The sequence below is a fragment of the Corapipo altera genome, unplaced genomic scaffold (genome assembly GCF_003945725.1).
Source record: "Corapipo altera isolate COAL_440 unplaced genomic scaffold, ASM394572v1 23, whole genome shotgun sequence".
In the NCBI taxonomy this organism is placed as follows: Eukaryota; Metazoa; Chordata; class Aves; order Passeriformes; family Pipridae; genus Corapipo; species Corapipo altera.
This window is the reverse complement of record NW_020884878.1, coordinates 9,803,612-9,823,425: the sequence shown is the minus strand read 5'-3', so window position 1 is coordinate 9,823,425 and position 19,814 is coordinate 9,803,612. Positions and strand designations below refer to the sequence as shown.

General features: G+C 41.6%; 1 long non-coding RNA gene across 1 annotated transcript in view; it reads left to right on the top strand.

Moving 5' to 3' along the window:
• The first annotated feature begins 3,906 nt into the window (after window positions 1-3,906).
• Window positions 3,907-19,814, top strand: part of LOC113944458 — a 165,799-nt gene continuing 149,891 nt past the window's right edge. Inside the window, exon 1 of the long non-coding RNA XR_003526696.1 lies at window positions 3,907-4,373. This is a non-coding gene — a long non-coding RNA (uncharacterized LOC113944458). The remainder of the gene's footprint in view (window positions 4,374-19,814) is intronic.

Below are 19,814 nucleotides of genomic sequence, written 5' to 3'. Positions count from 1 at the left end.
CAGGAATACACCTTGGGAAGACTGGCTGAAGTTGCTGGGAAGGACAGCCAAGACCAAAGATGGGGAGCTGCCCTTGCCATCTTTGGTGAAGAGAGAAGCAAAGCTGCCTAGTCTTGAGTTGGGTCTGTGGGTGTCAGTCAGGTGTTAGGGCTGTGCATGACTGTTGCCACCTGCAGGGCTTCCACAGATCCAGGCTGGGTGTTTGGAGCTGCCAGTTCCAAAATACCACACAGGCCCATTCCCGCTCTTTGTGCTCTCTGCGTTGCACTGGGCAGGTGTTCTGGCTGGCTGCTCCTGCAGTGAGATGCTTCTGGACCCATTCTGGCTGTATTGTCCTGCTGAGAGCTTGCAGTGAGATGTATGTAAATGCATGTAAACTATTCCGTGGAATTGTTATTTTGTTATTATAGGGTTGTAGTGTGAATGTATTCCAAACTGGAAACCATTATCATAATTATTTACATTTTATTCTGAGGATGTCTTTGGTGCTCTGGTGCTGAAAGGCTGAACTGAGTGGACCAACCTATTCACCAGATCATAAGATAATCCTTTGCATCTTCTAACTCTTCTCGCCTCTTACATACAAAGCAAGGTGCTTTGGTTTAAGCAAATGGGGTTGTTCATATTCCAAACCTTCATCCGAAGAGTTAGGGTTTCTTTGCTCTTCTGGAACTGGTCCTCCTGAGGAGCAGAAGGAAGCAGGTTACAAAGACTTGTTATTGCGCTGCTAGCATTGATATGGGAGAATTAAAATAAGTCAACCCAGAAGTTACTCCTGAAGTTAACTCTGAAAAAACATCTGTTAACAGCTCGGGACACATTAATGGGTTACAAGGTAAGCGTGTTTCTCAGCCCTAATGACCTTTTCCTTGCATTAATTTTACTAGCAAATTTTGACTGTGGTCAATATTCTCCATTGCTTGTCTGCTCCAAAAAAATAAGTTTGTACCATCTAAATGCCCTGAAATACGTAAGTGCCTCCATTTTAGGTCTGACAACATTGAGACTTATTTTCATATTCTCACTGAGTTCTATGGCTCTTTAAAAAATGGGCTAGAAATATTTGGCAGGACTTTCCTGGGAGCCTGTTGATACTAACAAAATGCATAAAAAACAATCAAGCGTGGAAACATGAAATAAAGGAATTGTACCAAAGAAAATCTGTCCTGAGCTGGGACCAAGAATCCCAGCAAGGCCCTGGCTGTGCCTGCATCTAAGAAGGGTAATATTAAAAAGCAGAGTTGGCAGCCTCAGCAGTAAATTCCTGACTAATCTGATTTGCATGTCCCTTCTGCAGAAATGAGATTTTCTAACACAGGAGTTTTCAACACCCATATTTTACAGGATTGTGTAAGAAAAAAAACACTCATTAGTTACAAGATACATGTTACTTGTTAAAGAGTCTGTGAGCAAAGGTGGAAAGACACTAAGGAAAGGTAGGAAGAGTTGAAAGGCTTTGGATTGTTAATGGTTCTTGGTGGTGGGGTCAAGTTTGCTTTTTGGCTGAAAGGGTTGAGATGAACACACTGTTCTTTAAGGGGCTGTTGTTCATTATTTGGTTTGGACTTTTTCACTGGATGCTGCTTGTTTCATTTAATAGCTCTTTCTTGAAGTGCTGCTGTCTCTGACATGGCCTGATCATGGCTATGGAAACTCCTCACTGATTTAACTACTTGAGCCCTTTCCTGGAATCTCCTAGGGAAAACAGGTTTTAATTACACAGAAAATAGGACTGATGTAGCTAAGTGGATTCAGATATTATTTTACTTTTTTTTTTTTCCAATTTATCATTCAGTTTTTTGCACATGCCTTGTTTCTCTGGAAGTAAGTGAGTGGGTAAGGAGCAAAGGAGTTTTAGTTAGAAAGACCATGGTGCTATATAAAATCCATGGTAGTCATAGGGTGTAGCTGAGAGGAATGCACAGTGCTGTATCCAATCAACAAGCATTCATATCTTCTCATTTTTGAGGAGCACTTCTTAACAAGACAGCAGAAACACTTGCCGGACAGCAAGCTGCTGGCTTATACTCCCTTCTCAGGAAGAAACAAAGCCTTTTAAGGGTGACTTTTATTTCTAGTGATATTAATCTTTTAAGACCTTTAGAATCAGAGTAAATAAACAAATTCAACTTCCTAAAAGATGGAGGCAGTCACTAGAAACTTTTCTGTAGCATGCAGAAATACATCTCCAAAGTACCTTTTTTACATTAAATATTTGCAGGTGGAGATGGTTTATAAGGATCTAAGAAGAATCCAAGTGTTACAGAATTCTCAGAAAATAAAGAGAGCCCTCTGAAACCAGTGTGATTATTCAGAAGGCAGGCAAGCATTCTTTATTGAATTCTTTATTGGGGGATCACGCCACGTACCATGTGCCATCAGAGAAAAATCCTTCCCTTTTTATTTCACCTGTACAATGCACAGTTGTGACAGGTACATATAATTTTCCAATCTCTTGAGCCAATCTGTTCTGGTTTAAGTTTTCTATCGGAACATCTTGCTTTCTGTCAGTATATCTAAGTACACCCCTCACTTTATAGCTGTGTGTACTATAGTTAGAATTAACTTATTCTAAACCGCTTTGTTCTACTGCAGGGTTATGTTCTGATTTTATCTCCTTGCTTGCTTAGATCAAATTCTCCTGTATCACAAGGGCCAAGTTCAATATTAATTTTGAAACAGCCTTGCCAATGAAAGGAGTTAACTTAGCAAACAACAGGGAAAATGATTTTTTTTTTTCTTTTCATTGTTGCAGTAGTTCTACATAAAAAGCCATGAGACCACTCCTGCACAGACACTGAGGTGCAGGCACGTGTGTCTGGTTTTGTAGTTATATGTTGTCCCTTCTAAATTAAAGCTTGCACAGGGGCCTTATTACCACCTTTTAAAAATGAGTTTCTGTAAAATTTCGCTTGGCATTTAACAGTGAATTAAGTCAAAAGGAGCTTTGGAGGAGTGTTGAATTGGAAAAAAATCACTGAATTACACTTTTTTTTTTGCTTGTTATATAAGCACAGTCTTCAAAGCCTGAAGGATTTTATATACAATTTAGCCTCAAACCAGTGAAGTAGGACACTCAAATCTTTGTATACTAATACAAACTGAAACAGAGAAGTGATTTGCTGCTTTTACAGTAGTAGCTATAGAGAGAATAAAGTTTTGGAGTGCTTAGTCTTAAACCTACAATTTAGTGAGTGAAAACCACAAGCTTTTACAGGGTCATCTCAACAAGCATTTTAGAGCTTTCAAATACACATTACAAGGAGTATCTCTGAAATACTACTTGTCACACAGGATTTTGCCATTGAAGTAATACTATGACACCTACCATTTCTGTTCTTTTCACTTGTCTAAACTCTAAATAGCTCTTCAAGTAGATTTAGTGTGGTGGGTGTTTTTTGTTGTTGCTGTGTTTCGGTTTTTGTGTTTTGTTTTGTTTTGGTTTGTTTGTTTTTTTCCCCCTAAAGAAAATATAGGTATTATCTAAGAAACAGAGCTTTTTGATTACTTCAAAGAGGATGTGCTCCATTAAGATTGGGTACATATTCAAACCTTCTCAGCTCGGAAGAGGTTAGTTTTTGGGCTGGTATTCAAGAATGTCTTGTATTGCTGAATAAAATATACATAATCTGAAATTCTTCAGTATTTCATGTATTTACTCATCAGTCTGTGATGATGAGTCTCTCCACGAGAGACAAGCAGTAGTATGTGAAAGGAAACAGTTGCAAAAATACTGATAATGCCCGAAAGGAAAGCAAAGAAACTAAACATTTTCGGTGACGGCAGAAGAAAGCGGCGAAGGGTCTTCCTGGGGAGACGCTCTGGGATGAGCTGCTGGCAGCCGGGCGACCGGCCGGGGCCACCCAGGAGATGGTGCTGTTGGATCGGAGAAGCGGCACAGCCCTGACCCAGAAGCATCTTTCAATGCGGTCCTCCCTGTTTTCCATCTGTGTTGCATGTTACTCTTGGGGGTCCTCGTTTTCTTTTGGGAGAAGAAGGTGCCTGTGTTGAACCCGGAGCGCATCCCGGTCTGTTGTGTGATGCCATTCCCAGCCAGCCAGCCCCGCGCCCTCGGTGGAGATGACGGCAGTGTTTGAAGGCGATGTTTTTCCCTGGGACTGCGTGGCTGGCGAGATGGTAACGCCGAGGCGGGGAGCAGCTTCACAGCTCGCTGCCCTCACCGCAGCCACCGCCTGAGCAGCGCTGTGCCACAGCCGTGCCACAGCCAGGCGTTCTCCCGTGCCCGTGCTTCGCTGCCCGGCGTGGGGAGCGGCACTCCCGCTCCCGGGGGCTCCTCGGGGACCCATCGCCTGCCGGCTTCCCTGCGCCATCCTCCGGGGCGGCCTGTCCCCCCGTGCACGTGCCTGGGAAAGGTAAGCGCAAGGGCGGCTCTGCCGCCGCACGGCGAGGACGCGCCGGGGCCGAGCGTGGGGTGAGCCGGGGTTTCGCCCCCCGGCGTGCAGCAGGTGCGGGATGCTCCGGGCAGGGGAGCCGGGAGCACCCCATGGGACACGCGGTTCCCGATGGGATGCCCAGCGCCCGTGCACCCTCTCCCCATGTCTTGGGGCACGAGGCACCAACGTCCCTCCTGCACCCGTGGGCCCCTGGGGGTGTGGAGGTCTGTGGACGGCTCAGGGTGGGAGAATATGAGGTGGCAAGGGGGAATTTGGGTTTCTTTCAGTCAGGAGTATCTCAGCAGAGCAAGAGGTCAGAGGGTTGTGGTGACGTCTTCTGTTGATTTGCTGGTTTACTGCCATCCACTTTTTGGGTTCAGTGGTTTCAAATCTGGCCAGAAAAGATCAAGCAGAATCTGTAGCAGGTCAGAGGATGCCCCATGACCAAAGGTAGCAGCAAAAAGTCATCAGACTGGGCATTTGCAGAATATTTAATGGAAGGGATCAGCAAAAGGCCTTTCCCTAGCTGCAAGAGGGCTTGTGTCTCTAAGTATTTCTGCACAGATAACCAGGCAATAGTCAGGGGTTTGTACGTGACATAAATCAGCAACTCTAACTTCGCAGCTCTTCTGCCAGAGCTCTTTTCTTTTTGAATGGGTATAACCAAAATTAGGTCTTCCTACATGCAGGCAGAGATGCCAAAGGCAAAGCCTCCTCCACATATCTGGGTGGGTTACAAGGCCTCACTAAGTGCAGACACTGTCCTGCTATGAAGCCATTTTGAGTTTGTTGCCCATATCTCTCTGTGGTTGAACTGAACAGTGGCAGCAAAGTGGTCATGAGGAAAGAGCTATCACGGGGAGAAGAGGACCCACTGGGCAGGCCAGTGGTATAAGGATTTGAGGATTAGGTCTGCTGTGCTGCATTTCAACTCCTCTTTCTAAATCATTAACAGCAATTCAATGGCTAGAGGTAGGATTTTTTTTTTTTAAATTTATTTTTAACAAGAAATGTTAAAGCTCAGCTGACACTTCATGGGGGCTTTTGCTACATGAGTAATGATTTGGCAGTGCATGAGTGCATGAGCTGGGTAAGGAAAGAATTAAGGATACTCTGCTGTTTAGAAGTATTTAAGTGTGTCAGCAAGAGGAAACCAGAAGAAAACATGGAAGAACAACAATTTAGGAAGGAACATAACAGAAATTTAGTAGTCTGAAGCAAGCCTATTCGAATACCTTTGCTTTTCACATGCATTTGAGGTACAGTTCATCTTACTCTACTGAAGAACTGTCAACTTTTTGGCAGGAGCTGCTTGGGCCTGAGGAGTGAGTGCTGTGAGCCGGAGATGGCTTAGAGCTCAGGCCACAACTTTTACTTGATCAAAATGCTCCTGTACAGTTCTGTCTCAGAAAGATAAGCTCTTCCTACGTATTAAAGAAAAGTCTCAGCAGGCAGCAGCAGTAAGTTACATATTCTGTTTTGCACTAGACTCTTGGATAAAATAAAGTGCTAAGGATCAGCACACTGACTCAAACCTAGGAGACCTCTCTCCTCTGAGACCCCAAACCACCCGGCTGTAGTGCCAGGCCTCCTTTCAACCCAGAAACTTCGTAATTCTTTCTGAGCCAGGAACCCCTGCCCCAACAAGTGGGAGAGTGTTCCCTCTTCTCTGCCTGGTGGCTGAGTGTTTCATTTGAGATGGACAATGCTGACTTGACTTCCCTCCCATGCAGCCTTTTCATGTCTGGAAGCAAGTACTCTAATCACTAAATCACTGCACTATTGCAGGCAAGCACCTTCCACCACCAGATTGCTACTGATATCAATTACACACCCCAGGTTTGCCAGCTACTGTCCAATTCTTGCTTTTGGAAAGTCTTAAAACAGTGGCTAGGTACCTTTTTTTCCAGTTTTGTCCAGAGCCATAAGTAGGTATGAAATTTCAGATCAAAATGCCCCATTTTTAGATCCTAACATACTGATTTTTGGTTCTAATCTTAAGCAATATGCAGGGAGGAATTCAAGGCAAGATTGCACCTGAAGCTGCTAGCAGACATATTAATGTGATATGATCCGATAGCTTAGTGGGAAATAAAGTACAAAAAAGTGATTGAAATTTTAACTTCAGAGCACGTGGGTTTTCGTCTTGTTGAGAGGGTTTGTCAAGAAAACTCATGAGGGAAGAGTAGAGGCAGATGCCATGAATTCCACTAAAGAACAATAATAGTCTGGAGAGCATGTATGTTGCTGACAAGAGTAATACTAGGCAAGCAAAGAGGCAATCGGTAGAACTTAATGGCAGGGACCCTTTCCAAATTTGAAAATCTAACCTCAGCTTTCCAATACATTGGTTTATTAATTAGTGTAAAGACCAGATGAAAGGGAAATAAAAAGGAAGTGTGGTAGACTGCAAAAAACTAAAGGTATAAAATAAGAATGCTTCAGGTTTATCAATCAGAAGAGTAGGAAAAATTAACTGGCAGTTCAGAAGCTGGATCACCCAAGATTAAAGGCAGAAATTAAAGAAGATAAAGACATTGCTGCGAATCTGAATTATTTGTTTGCAGAGCTCTTCGGCACAGAGAATATCAGAGTGATACCTACTGGGACTTGCTCTTTTCTGGTAATCAAGATGTGTCAGAAGGAAGAGCTGGAACAAATCGATAATTTAAAAAGCAGCAAATCATCAGCTCCAGATGGTACATTGAAAAGTTTTGAAGGAGCTTAGTATGAAATAGCTGATCTGCAGCAAAAATATGCCTTCCTTAATTAAAACCAGCTATTTCACTGGAGAAGTGGAATGTAACAATTGTACCTAAAGTTAAAAATGGGATTGAGATAATTTGAGGAAGCACACTATATACCCAGATATACATTTTTGTCCTATAAGCTGTTTGAAAACAGAATATAAAGTAGAGAAAAATACCAAACCAGAACAAAAAAAAGAAAGAAGATAGGATCTGAAGAGCAAAGTTTCTGCAGGGAAAAGTCATGCCTCATCATTAATCTATTGTAACTCCAACTGGGACAGGCTTGTCATGGGCAAACAAAAAGCAATCACTGTAATTTAGACAAATCTCAAAGGACCTTTGGCCTAGGCAGGATACTGTGAAACAATAACAGAGGAGTTTACTGCATATCTCTTGGCTGACGTGACCGTGTCAGGTTGCATGTCCAAAAAAGCCCTGATCATCCTTTGTATCTCCAGGCTGTATCATGCCTGTGACTTGTTCCTGATCTGTAATGCTGTTATCTCACCTGTGTGACACCAAGCCCTGTGTTCAGCTGCCCTGGGAGGTAAGGAACCAAGAAAGCCTCTGAGAGAGCTTAGTGGAGGTTGTTTCTGTGTGTCTGTTAGCCCACAAGTCTGAAAAGGTGAATATTGCCGATAAACCTTACGCGCTGCTTTTAAATTTTAAGTCCTACAGAGGAGGTAAAGGGAACTGCAGGAGGGTAGAAACCAGGAGTTGAGGAGCATCAGTGGCAGCTGTGGTGGGAAGCTCTTCCTGTGGGTAGCACCGAGTTAGCAACTTTGTGCTAAAGGCATATATGGGGAAAGAAAAATATGAACAAAAAGTTAAGACCCTCCAGCTTGTTAGGTAAAGGCAGGGGCTGGCTGGCAGAATGCTTTTTACCACTGTCAGTGTCACTCACTAGAGGTACACCTAGAAAAATTAAAAAAAAAAAAAAGGAATTTGGTGCTAGGGAAATAGAAAACTAATATAGCAAAGAATCTAATTTCAGGAGAAGAAAGAAGAGGGAGTGTATTAATTCCCCCTTCCAATGCTATGCATGAATTAAGTAGATACTGTATTAATCCCAACATTGTTTAACAACATCCCTGTATGTTTATAGTGAATATGCTGGATGAGCTGAGAGGAAAATGTCACCATAACCCATAAGTTTCCCCTTAAAAATGTAGGTTTTTTCTATCTTAATTTTATGCAAATTGGGACTATCTCCTCGTTATGTTCTTTATTCCCACATCCTGCTTCAAAGGTTCCTCCCTGCTTCTGTGCTGTCAGCAAAGGTTGATAAACTGACTATATCACCTGGAAAAAAATCTCAGTAGGATTCTGTAGAATAGCTTAAAAAAAACAAATAATGAAATAACAAATAACCAAAATAACAAATAACCAAATCCTTAAGAAGTATTTCAAGTTCGGAAATGCTAATACATTCTTTGTTAATAAAAATTTACAGTTTTCATTAACTTCAGCCAGTGGTTCTTTGCTCTTTTAGACAGACAACTACCTCCTTCTTTCTACTTCTTTATCCTTTGGTTTTGCCTATCTGTCCTTCTCCATTTCTTCTGATCTCTTCTTCCATATATTCTTCCCTCTGCCCTAGGATCTTCCTTTTCTCGCCTCCCTCTCCCAGGTGTGCAGATGCTGCTGTTGCTCCTGCCTCCTCATAGCATTGTCAGCTCACAGCTCTACTGACTCTGGTGCCCAGGCAGAGTCAATTAGACCAGCAAAGCTAATTAGAAGGCACAGGATGCTATGCCTCACCCTTGAGATCTGTACAGCTCAACATGGCAGGGTGCTTTGCTGATAAAAAAGTACTGATTTATAGTAATGAAAAAATTATAACAAAAAACCCCAAAAAACAACTAGTTTAAAGGCTTCTGGAATAACCCTGCTGGTTTTCTCTTTGCTCTGTTCTGTGCAATGATTTTCATATCTGTAAGCTCCAGTATACAGCACTTCTAGGATTTCAGTGGGTGTTTGGTAGGGAAGAATATCAGCCATGAGATGCCTGGAGAAGTGCTATATTTATGGATGGCAAACTAGGCTGTAGATTTTAGAAAGACTACGTTTTTCCTTTTCCTTTAAATTTTCTATGCAGTCACAGATGGGAGGAAAGGATGGTGCAGAGGTGCCCAGGACACTTTTAAATTAGCTAATTTAGATGCAAAGTCAGTTCTGCCATGGCACCATGGAGCAGAGCAGCATGGCTGATTCACTCAGCTCCCCAACAGTCCCTAGGGTCCCACTGCTCAGCTTTTACAATGCTCTTTTCTGGAAGAAGTCTCCTGTCTCTGGTGCCATGGGTTGCTGTAGCTCATGCCATCACACAGTAATTCAGCTGCTTGATGTGACAGTTTGATGATATATCAGCTTGTGGGCTTTTCCAGATGCAAAATCCACAGTAGAGTTGAATTGCTAACGCTTCAGGGTCAATAGGTTTGGGTCCTTCCTTTCCATTTATGAAAACACCCATAACTGTCAAAGCTCAAGAGAACTAAGACCCTACAAAAAACCCAAACCACTTGCACATCAATACCATCAGCAAATGTTTCTTTGAGCTGGTTTTCATGTCTGAGTCTCAGACCAACATGCAGTGATCTTGTTATTTCTACATCAGAAGAGTAGCAGACAGCTCTGGCACATCTTCCCTTACCCGAAACTGCTTTGGGCTAAATAAAACAATAATATGTTGGTGATGGTTTCCTAGGGCAATTCTCAAACCCACTTTGTTCATCATTAAGACAAAGAAAATTGTCCTTCTCAGTAGCAGGACTGTGGAGTGGGAAATAAAGATTATAGGTGCAGTCCCGGGGAAAAGTTTTGAGTTAATTATTGATAACATTTTGGGAACTCTTCTAAGATGTCCAAGTTGTGCGTGTTCAGCTGGGTTCCAGCTAGCAGAAAAAAATATATATGCTTTCTGAACATCCTGACATAATAAGACAAATTATAACTATGCAGTATGTGATTTTTTTTTTCTCCCTATTCCCTTTCACCATGGCTAAGGGTAAGGTCTTTGATTTGGTGGACAAGTTGTTTTTCGCTTTTTACCTCACAAAATTGCAGTGGGAGAGTGAAGATTCAGATCTCAGGTCAAGGAGAAATTATTCAATATTTTTCTATTTGGAGAAGCCAAAATTAAAGGAAAATTAAAGCAAATTTTTCTCAGAAGAGGTACATTATTTTGTCTGGTCAGCTATTGTGTTTGTTTTCCATAATTGCTGAGTTCAGCTGGAACTTTAGGTGCTTGGTCTCTTTGAAAATCATGCCCAGGGCTTCCAAATCCAGGCAAAGGGCCATGATGACTTATGCAGTAACTCTGGTACAGAGGATCAAATAGAGCCTCTCTCTTTCAGAGGGACCCTCTTACCTCAAGGACCTCAAGGACTATAAGTAGTGAAACCTTGCTGTTTAAAGTCCTTTCCACTTTGAATCATTCCACGAGGGAGTGCAGTCCCCAAGTTAGCACAAAATTATGCAGTTCCAAATAGGACACTGCATCTGAGCCCCCTCTAGATTATTATCTGACACTACATTTTGTCTTGTGGAGATCATAAAGAGTGCATGATGGAGCCCTTAACATCTCTTTAAAGAGTACTGGGAGTAGGTAGCCTGAGAAGATGACAGGAGCCTATCAATTTGAGGATTATTAGTAGGCAAATCCTTGTTTCACTGTAGTGTAGTTGGGTTAATACTTCATTCTGTTCACTGTCCTGCTTTGATTGGAATTTCAAATGCTAAAGCTAACCTAATCACTGTAATTTTACCTTCTGTTTTTTTATATGTCTGCTTCTAGTTGACCGTGCTACCTTGCCATCTTGCTTTTTCAGTTTGGATGTTTCCATTTAGATCTTCTGAAAACAAGTTTACCCTATTCTGGCATGCAGAACTTTCCCAGTGAAACCTGGAGATTGATTTCTGGAGACTTACTTGACTTTGAGATCACATCCTGGAGGATGGAGGTATAGAACTATAATTGGTTTCTCAGAGTTTATTTTCTCCTCCTATTAGTTCGCACAGCAGATGAGCGATTCACTCACTTAACTCTAGATTGGCTCATGAGATTGAAGAGCCTGTCCTTGCACTCATATTTTAAATGTCTTCTACCATTTCTTTATAAACAGGCAGTTGAATAATATTAAGTTTGAAGCCAAAGTATCTATTTTCTTTACCACACTGAAGCGTAGCTGAGAGCATCCAAAGTTTGGTGTGGCTGCTAAGAAAATGGTGTACAGTTTTTCAGAACATACTGATGCTTTTGTTGATACACCCTGCTGGAGCCCAACAAATGTGTATTACCTTTATTACCACGATAATACAAACCCCTATGCTTTCTGATGAAATTCGAAGAGGCACTTAGGTTTTTCTTCTGCTTGTAATTAGGGCAGAGCAGACAGTTCAGGAGGAGACCCTGACCTTTTACAGCAGTTTGTACAGGGACCGTGGTCATGACACCAGAGCAGGAATCATGAGACTCTTTAAGCTTTGTTACTGACTCTGCTGGAGATGCTTCCTCCGGGGTTCAGATTCTATTTCCCCTTACATCAATGATTTAACTTAATTTTTTTAATCAATGAACTGACACATATTAAGAGGAGAGGAGAGTTTGTCCTTGAGCCTATTTCTGTAGCACCAGTGACAAGTGGCCAGAGAAACTAGGTTTGTTTGTGCTGTCTCTGTGTCCTCCTTGGGAAAATGGGCTGTAAGTGGTGGGATACACAGGCTAAAAAGCTCTTTGCTGTGGTGCTGCTGTGTCATAACCAGTGTGTAAAACCTGTGTAGGTTTTAACACGAGTTAGGTAACCACTAGCATCTGTATGGAAGGGTCTACATGTGAAACAGCTGTCTGTGCTCAGATCATAGTCAATGGTGGTCTGTCAGTTCCTGCCAGAGTGGTCCAGAGAGGTGTGCAAGCACCAGGGGCTCATTTCAGTTGCTTACAGTTAGATATCTGATGCCACTTGAGATGCCCTGGAGTAACTGGGACATCCCCAGAGCAATGAAGATTTAGCACAGGACTTTTGCTGTTCTGGCAGCTCCAGGCCACACCAGACACCTCCATCTGTCAATTTACACAATCAAACCCAGTAGTCTGCTTGAGGGTAGGTGGAAATGCTCTCAAGGGTCTACTTACTGTATTGGCAAAATCTCCCAGTGATTGCAGCCTGGACACAGCACTCACATGTAGACATCTGGGTGGAAGAGCCTTCAGTTCCAGCTGCATCCAGCCCCTTATGGCTAAAGATACAAGTCTGGCTTCCAGAGACATTTAGAGTTAAATAACTAAGTAAGCATCTCCAGAGGGCAAGATTTTCAGCCCGTTTTTAATAGCTATTACAGGAGCAAAAGAAGTGCCCTCTGAAACTGCCTTTCATCAAACTGACTATAGAGAGACATTAGGCATATAGCCATTCAACTTTCAGGTTAAGAAAGGAAAAAGCTTCCCACTTTTAATTCAGATGTAATCCTTTTAACTCCACTGACCCAGAAACAGCTTTTTTCAGTTAACCACAGAAAAGGCCATATAGGAGAAAAAGTAATGATATTCTGAGCCTCAGGAGCATCTTGAATATTTCTGAACTTTACAAAATGAAGTTGACTTAAAGGTAGTCAGAATTGAGCTATGTACAAGCTAAAAGCTTACTGGTTTCCCTTCTCCAGATAAAAATTTACACCTTTGCAGCCCAAAAAGTCTGTGAAAATGGGCATACTTTCTCACTCTGTTTCCCTGGACAATTTCAGTCTTCACCACCTGGGTGGTAGTTTCTTATCTTTTCCCTCTATTTTCTTTCTTTTTGAAAGATGAAAAGGCCACAATTTCACTTCAGTTGTTCTGGGAGACATACGACCCATGATGGCTGCTGTGGGATTGATGGGGGAAGTTTAGTGTGGGAGTAATGACATTTTCAAATTAAGGCTGGCTGACCCAGAAGCTCTTTATAGACACAGCTCATTTAGAAGCTTAAGTGAATTACATGGTCAAAGTTTTAAAAGGAGGTGGTAGGGGAAAAACTGGGACAACTGAAAAATTGTGGCAACAATGGATGTCTGAAAAGTGCCATAGAGACGGTGTAAATCCACAGTTCACTGATTACTCTGGGGACATAGGAACATGGAAGTCATTGTAGAAAAGTAAAGAGTAAATCTCAGTGGGTGTTGACTGAGTTAATTCCAGTGGGATTAATTTTACTTACATCAGTTAGAATCCAACTCTCATCAGTGTGGGCTGATGGCTCCGGTGAGCAGCCAATAGTGTCAACTTGATATATAATTACATAATATTATTTTGCATCTATAGTTGTCCAGAATCTAACATTCTGCAGCTATTCTGATTAGTTTTACTTTTTATCTGTAGATAGATCATGAGAATGATCCAAACATTAAACAGAGCTCACTTATTTATTCTTGGTTTCCCAATATATGTATGAAAAAATGTATATTTATTTATCAAGTAGAGTCCATAGAGGTATTGGGATGAAAAAGCTAAGCAGATATTGGCAGCTAGCAAATTCCTCATGGTCACTATTCTGCTCTGAGATCTCTGAAGAGGAGCATGTGTGAATTTCTAAGGAGATCAAGCAAAAACAGGACACTGACAATTTGGTGTTTGTTTCCTCTGGTGCCTTGTTTATAAAGATCCTAAATGATCTTACCATGTGCAATGAAGAGAGGTTCACAACAAATATGATGCCAGAAAGAGTTCCAGGCTGCTGCAGTCCAGCATTGGCAGGGGATTTGCACAGGAGCCCTCTGGCAAAAGCAAGAACAGTGTTGAGATTCCTGGGTCTCATCTCTCCACAAAGACGAGGCTCTCTGTAGCAATCACCTACGCACTCCAGGTTTCCCTTTACATATGGTAGCTGTTGCAGTCATGAGTGCTGTTTGAAGCTATTATCAAAGTTTGCTCTGTGCAAATAAACTGCAATGCCATCACAACTTAATAGCTCTGGAGATCAGCTAGATTGATAGGGTACGACTGCAGCATGAACCCATAAGTGAACTGCTTTCCACTGGGGCCAGCAAGATACTGAGCTCATATCCATTTCAGGAATAATCTTCTGTTGGGAGGGGCCCTGGCAGTCAGTGGTCAGCAAAACATATTGATGGAGCTGGCTGTATTCCCTGTCTCTAGCTTATTGTCATGACCTGGAGCTTGGAATAAGAGCAGAGGCCATTGTGCTGGATGAATAACTCCCAGTGTTCCTTGGGGAAACACCTGGGAGGGTGTCCCATCCTAGGGAAGCTGATGAAGGTAAGTGCCCAGAGGAAGGCAACAGGGATAATACTTTTAGCATCCCGAAGTGGGAGATAACATGACTGAGTGTGATACTTCTAATGAATCCCTCCACGTGTGCCTCCCTCAGCTCAGCCATCTCTACTGCTTTCTTTGAACCAGCACCAATATCTCTTACTTGCAAATTTCCATAGGCAGAATTTGATTAAAATAACCAGAAATCAAGCACCTCTACCTTCACATCCACTTTTACTTCTTCTTGTAATTGTTTGAGTTGATTCTTGCCATCCCTTTGCTACTCCAGACGCTTTCACAGCTTTAATACGTCAAGACAAAGTGTAGGCAACCTCACCTATCAGTCATCCTGCTTCAGGGCAGCAGGTGCCTTAGCAGGCATTATTTGCTGGAAGGAGAGATTTCACTCGGTTTAGGCTGATGGGAAGAGCAGTTGATGTTGGCAGTAGAACTGGAGGAAAAATGATGGTCCCATGCACATTGGGGGTGGCTAATGCTGTCACTAGAAAATGTCGTCCCTCTTTTGGAATGCGTCTGACAAGCGTACCCTCCTTCACTATTAGTTTGGATCATGACAGGAAAAGAAACTCTCCCATATACAAGACACTGCTTGTCCTTCGCTTATGTAAGTCAGAGCTATTGCTTCTGGGCTCTCACTGAATGCTTCTTTTTCTCTGTACTTTTCCAGCTCATTTGATACAGTTTTGAGTTGTGGGTTGCTGGGGTTTTTTTAAGGGTTTAAAAAAAAAAGATATATTAATTACACAAATGCTTGGTGGAGAGCAAGGCTCATGTCAAAAGGTTTAAGCTTTGGGTTTAATTTGGATGAATGCCTGAAATTTAGCTCTGAACCAGTGGCAGTCTTTGAATTTATAAATACTAATATCCACCTGAGATTCTGGTCCAAAGCAAGAGCAAGGCTTTTATTCTGCTCAGGTTCCTCATTTCTACTTATCACCATAGCAAATTAGCACTTTTCAGGCAAGCAACAAGTGACATGACTAACAACCTTGTAGTGCTTATTCTTTCTTCCCAGCAGTTTCAGTGAGAACAGCCAAGGTCTGGCCCTTCAGGTCAAGGACTTAAAGAAGTGTTTGATATTTTTGAGGACACTTGTAAATTTTAATACAAATTATTTTTGTTTGGGAGTTTGTCTGCTCTTGGCTGGCCCAGGTTAATCAAGTATAGGAAACAGGTTCAGCGTCCCTTCCCAAAGCCACAGAATGAGCAAATGTCCATAACAAGTGTTTAGCAACAAAAGCTGGAACAGAGTAATCAAATCAGATAAACTGGATTATGAAATCATGTGAAGGCATGACAACAGGACAGGAATAACACTTTTGTTATGATAAAATTGTAGAATTTAACATGTTCATGCATTTAAAAAGTAGAATTTAAAAAACATTATAGGATTTAGAACTGAGTTGGAACAGATAAGTAAAGCCTGAATTTAGAATGTAGTATATGATAAAGTTAGGAAATTCAGGAGGGATTTTTTTCTGACTAATTGTCAGGACCCTGGGCAGAAATGTCTGTATTACCTGTGCTGTGTAAGCAAGCATGTCTAGTTTCAGTCTGCTCTTACCCACATGCATGTTCTCATATATATTTGCTGATTCCTGTCCCAACACAGATAAAGTCACGCTGTAATCTCTTGGTAACAGGCTGTCTGGGTGGACTTGAGAATTTTCACCTTATGGTAAGGCTGGAAATGTCACCAAAGCAGAGCATTTTGTGCTAGTTGGAGAATTCTGTTTCCAGTGTCAATAAACACAGTACAAACAAAACGTCACCTTTCTGACTGCCAGACACACTTGGTCTGAGCGCAGGGCTGAGGGTATCCAGCAATACTGTAGTCTGGAGGAACTCTTCTTTCACCTGCAAAGGTTATCAGAATTGGGAACTTCTTTTCTTAACCACCCATGATTGAATACTGTTAGTATTTAATACTTGTATTGAATCTCAGATAATTGCTAAAGTGCTGAACTGCTGTCTCAACTTATCCACATCCAATTAATAATATTGATCACCCTACACTGACCTTGAGAGTTAATAACTGTTTTTTCCCTTAGTTTCCCTTGATGAATGATGCTTTCTACATGCCAACTTATAATTTTGTCAAAGTGTCAGATCACAGAGTCTGATCCTGCAGACACTGAAATGCAAGCAGTGCTTCCTGCAATGGCAGTTTCTTTGGGACCAATAGGACTATTTATGTCTAGCCTGAGAAAAAAAAGTACTTTTTTTTAACAGTACTTTGCTTGGGGGGAAGTCTATACAAACATTTGTGTATGAGCCAAATTACTTGAAAGCTGCATAGGATACATGCACAAAGAGTTAAGGCTCCAAAAATCAGGCCTTATTTTCTCCATCAACTAGCTAAGTGGCTCTTTTCTCCATGTAATAATAAAGTGGGTATTTTTTCCCCAAAAAGACTTTCCTGAAGTAAACACCTTGGTTATGACACAAAAGAGAGAGATAATTGAAGCAATTTATTTGTCTCATCTCATTTGGAGGGACCTTTAGAGGTCTTTTTGCTCTAGGTAATCTGAAGAACTTCTTTTTCCTGAATTTAGTTATTAATAGGCTTCCCTGCTTACCTAATCCTTACCTTGCTAATATTATCTTACAATAATCAACAGTACTGCTCTTGTTTTGTGTGACATTTTTTTCTTAAATTCCTACTGCACTATGTGCCTTTAGCTTATGCGTAGATCTCTTTGGGATCCTTAACAGAAGGACCAGAGCTATTGCAAGCCTGGAAACAGAGAATTTAGCAAATAGGGTTCCATCAAAGTCACTGAAATATATTTATTTTCTGCTGCAGAGAAGTCAAACAAATTTGGAATGTGTGAGGTGGCACTCCCAACCCAGAGCTCAGCATCACTGAGAAAAGCTTTGTGATGCTGTATTATCCAAGAGACACATAACAAGGGAGTTTTGGGGAAGAAATACACCTCCACATTTGTTTTCTCACATCAGCACTAACACCCATTGGTAGAGCAGTATGTGGGAATGGTGTGCTGATAATCTCACTGCACCTTCTGTAGAGCAAATGGAGCATATTGTCCCATAACAGCAACCACTCACCACTTTAGCACTGATTTGCCTTCCCCACAGACACATATAACTGCCCCCTTCCTTTGGACAACGGACATCATCTGAAGACACCTTCTCTGTGTAAAAAGCATCTCGACAAACTCTTCAAACACTGCCTCTTCCCCGCGTTTGTACTCATTTATCCCCTCCCCACTGCATCCTCAGCTAAAGCAGATTACTGCAAAATCCATTTAAAAAGAGCAGCAGTTTTATACTGAAAGATATCTAGAGGGCAGCAAATCCAGAGGGAAATCTCATCCTTCAGTGCAAACGAAACCTCCTCTTTTATTTAATTTCGGAAAAATCAAACACAGAGTTACATAAAGCTTTTTTTTTTTTCTCTTTCTCTACACAAAGAAGCAATAATGATAAGATCTCTCTATAAGGTTGAGATATAATCATTCCTGGGAGCAAATTTTTAATTTGATTAAAGCTTACTGTAGTGGCCAAAACCTCTAAGTTCAGGTGTGAGTTATGAAGAAACTGTTCGGCCATCCATAATCCTATCTGAAAGCAAATGTATTTTTAGATTACTGCTGTGTGACACAGAATGCTCCTGAGTTATTTGTGTATAACTGTGCTCAATGTGAAGGATATATTTAATTTAATATTAAGATGGTGTTACTGATGGCAATTCTGGTTATTCTTCATATTTTGTTCAAACTGTAGTTGCCCATACAGTAGCTGGGATCCATTTAAGTGTTAGTAATGGAAATCAAGGTTTCTGTGACATTTTGCTTTATTTCATACTGCATTCTTAAGCACATTTGAAACTCTTGGACAAGTGTTTCTAAAATTACACATACTGAATTTCATCGCCAACAGCTGATGTGTACAGATATTGGAAACCTCTGTCTCATGTCCCTTACATCTTATGTTTGGTACTTGAGGTTTGGAATGTGGCCATCAAGAAGTTATCAGAATGCTTAAAAAAAAAAAAAGTTTAAAAGTAGCCATGCTAATGGTTTTAGTTTTTACTCAATTTTTGAAAATGTTCACTTTATTGTGTATGAAAAACTGACATCTATATGTTGACAGATGTAAGTAGAGGCAAACCAGTGCAACTCTGTATGGGCACTGTCAGGAACTAGAGGGAGAACCAGACAAGCTCCTTTGAGCACACTTGGGACTACCAGTGCCTAGATGAGGAAGCCATGCTGAGCGCCTTGAGATGCATCCCCAAGAACATGCACAGTACAGCTGTGCCATTGGAATCTGACCTTTTGTCCAGCCCAGGCTGCAAACACAGAGGTTAAGGATCACAAGGGAGCATCCCTGGGTGCTGAAGCCCTACTTTGGCTTCAACCTGCTAGGAGGGACATCTCCCATTCCTCATTTTCTGACATTGCAAAATGGGGTCAATGAACTGACCTCAGTTGGTTTGATATTTACTTTTACATCTACCGATGAAAAATGTGATATGAGAGCTGTAGGGGATTTTTGTTATCAAGGGGCAACATATTTGCATTGAAATAGGACAGGATGTATACAGGAGAGAGGAGGATTGGGTCTGCATGATGAGTTTTTTGCTGGAGAGCATGGCTGAAATGAGAAGGATTTGTGTGGTACCTAATCAGCATTTATGGCAAAGTCTGTACAAGACCACAGACAATTTCCTGCTAATTGCTTTTCCTCTGATGTACAAACCCCTTTTTCTGGTCTCATACATGTGGTGACTTTGCACAGCTAGCATGATAATACATTAAAATATCAGGGAATCTGTGTCACTAGAATAGTCAGTCATAAATGAATATACAAAAGGCAGCAACCTCCTTAGGTGCTTTCTATCTCTCAACATCCCTGTTCATTTCTTCTGCAGGAAGGGATGATTCTCTTTCTTCCTTCAGCTTTACTGGAGTTTTCCTTTTGTCTCAAGTAAAGGTTTATAACGTGACCACTCAGTGTTTTCTAAAGCAGCTGCAAATTTTGAGGTGCTGGTTTAGAATGATGCACTGCCAAAACCTGCTGGCCTGTTACTGTTCCAAATCATAGAATCATAGAATGGCTTGGGTTGGAAGGACCTTAAAGATCATCTATCTCCAACTCCCCTGCCATAGGCAGGGACAATTTCCACTAAATCAGGTTACTCAGAGCCCCATCCAGCCTTGGTCTTCAAATGTGCCCAGGGATAAGGAGTCCACAACCTCTCTGGACAACCTGTTCCAGTGACTCACCACCCTCAGTAAATAATTTCTTCCTAATATCTAAACTAAACCTACTCTTCCTCAGTTTAAGGCCATTCCCCCTTGTTCTATCTCTACATGCCTTTGCGTAAAGTCCCTCTCCAGCTTTCCTGTAGGCCCCCTCTAGATTCTGGAAAGT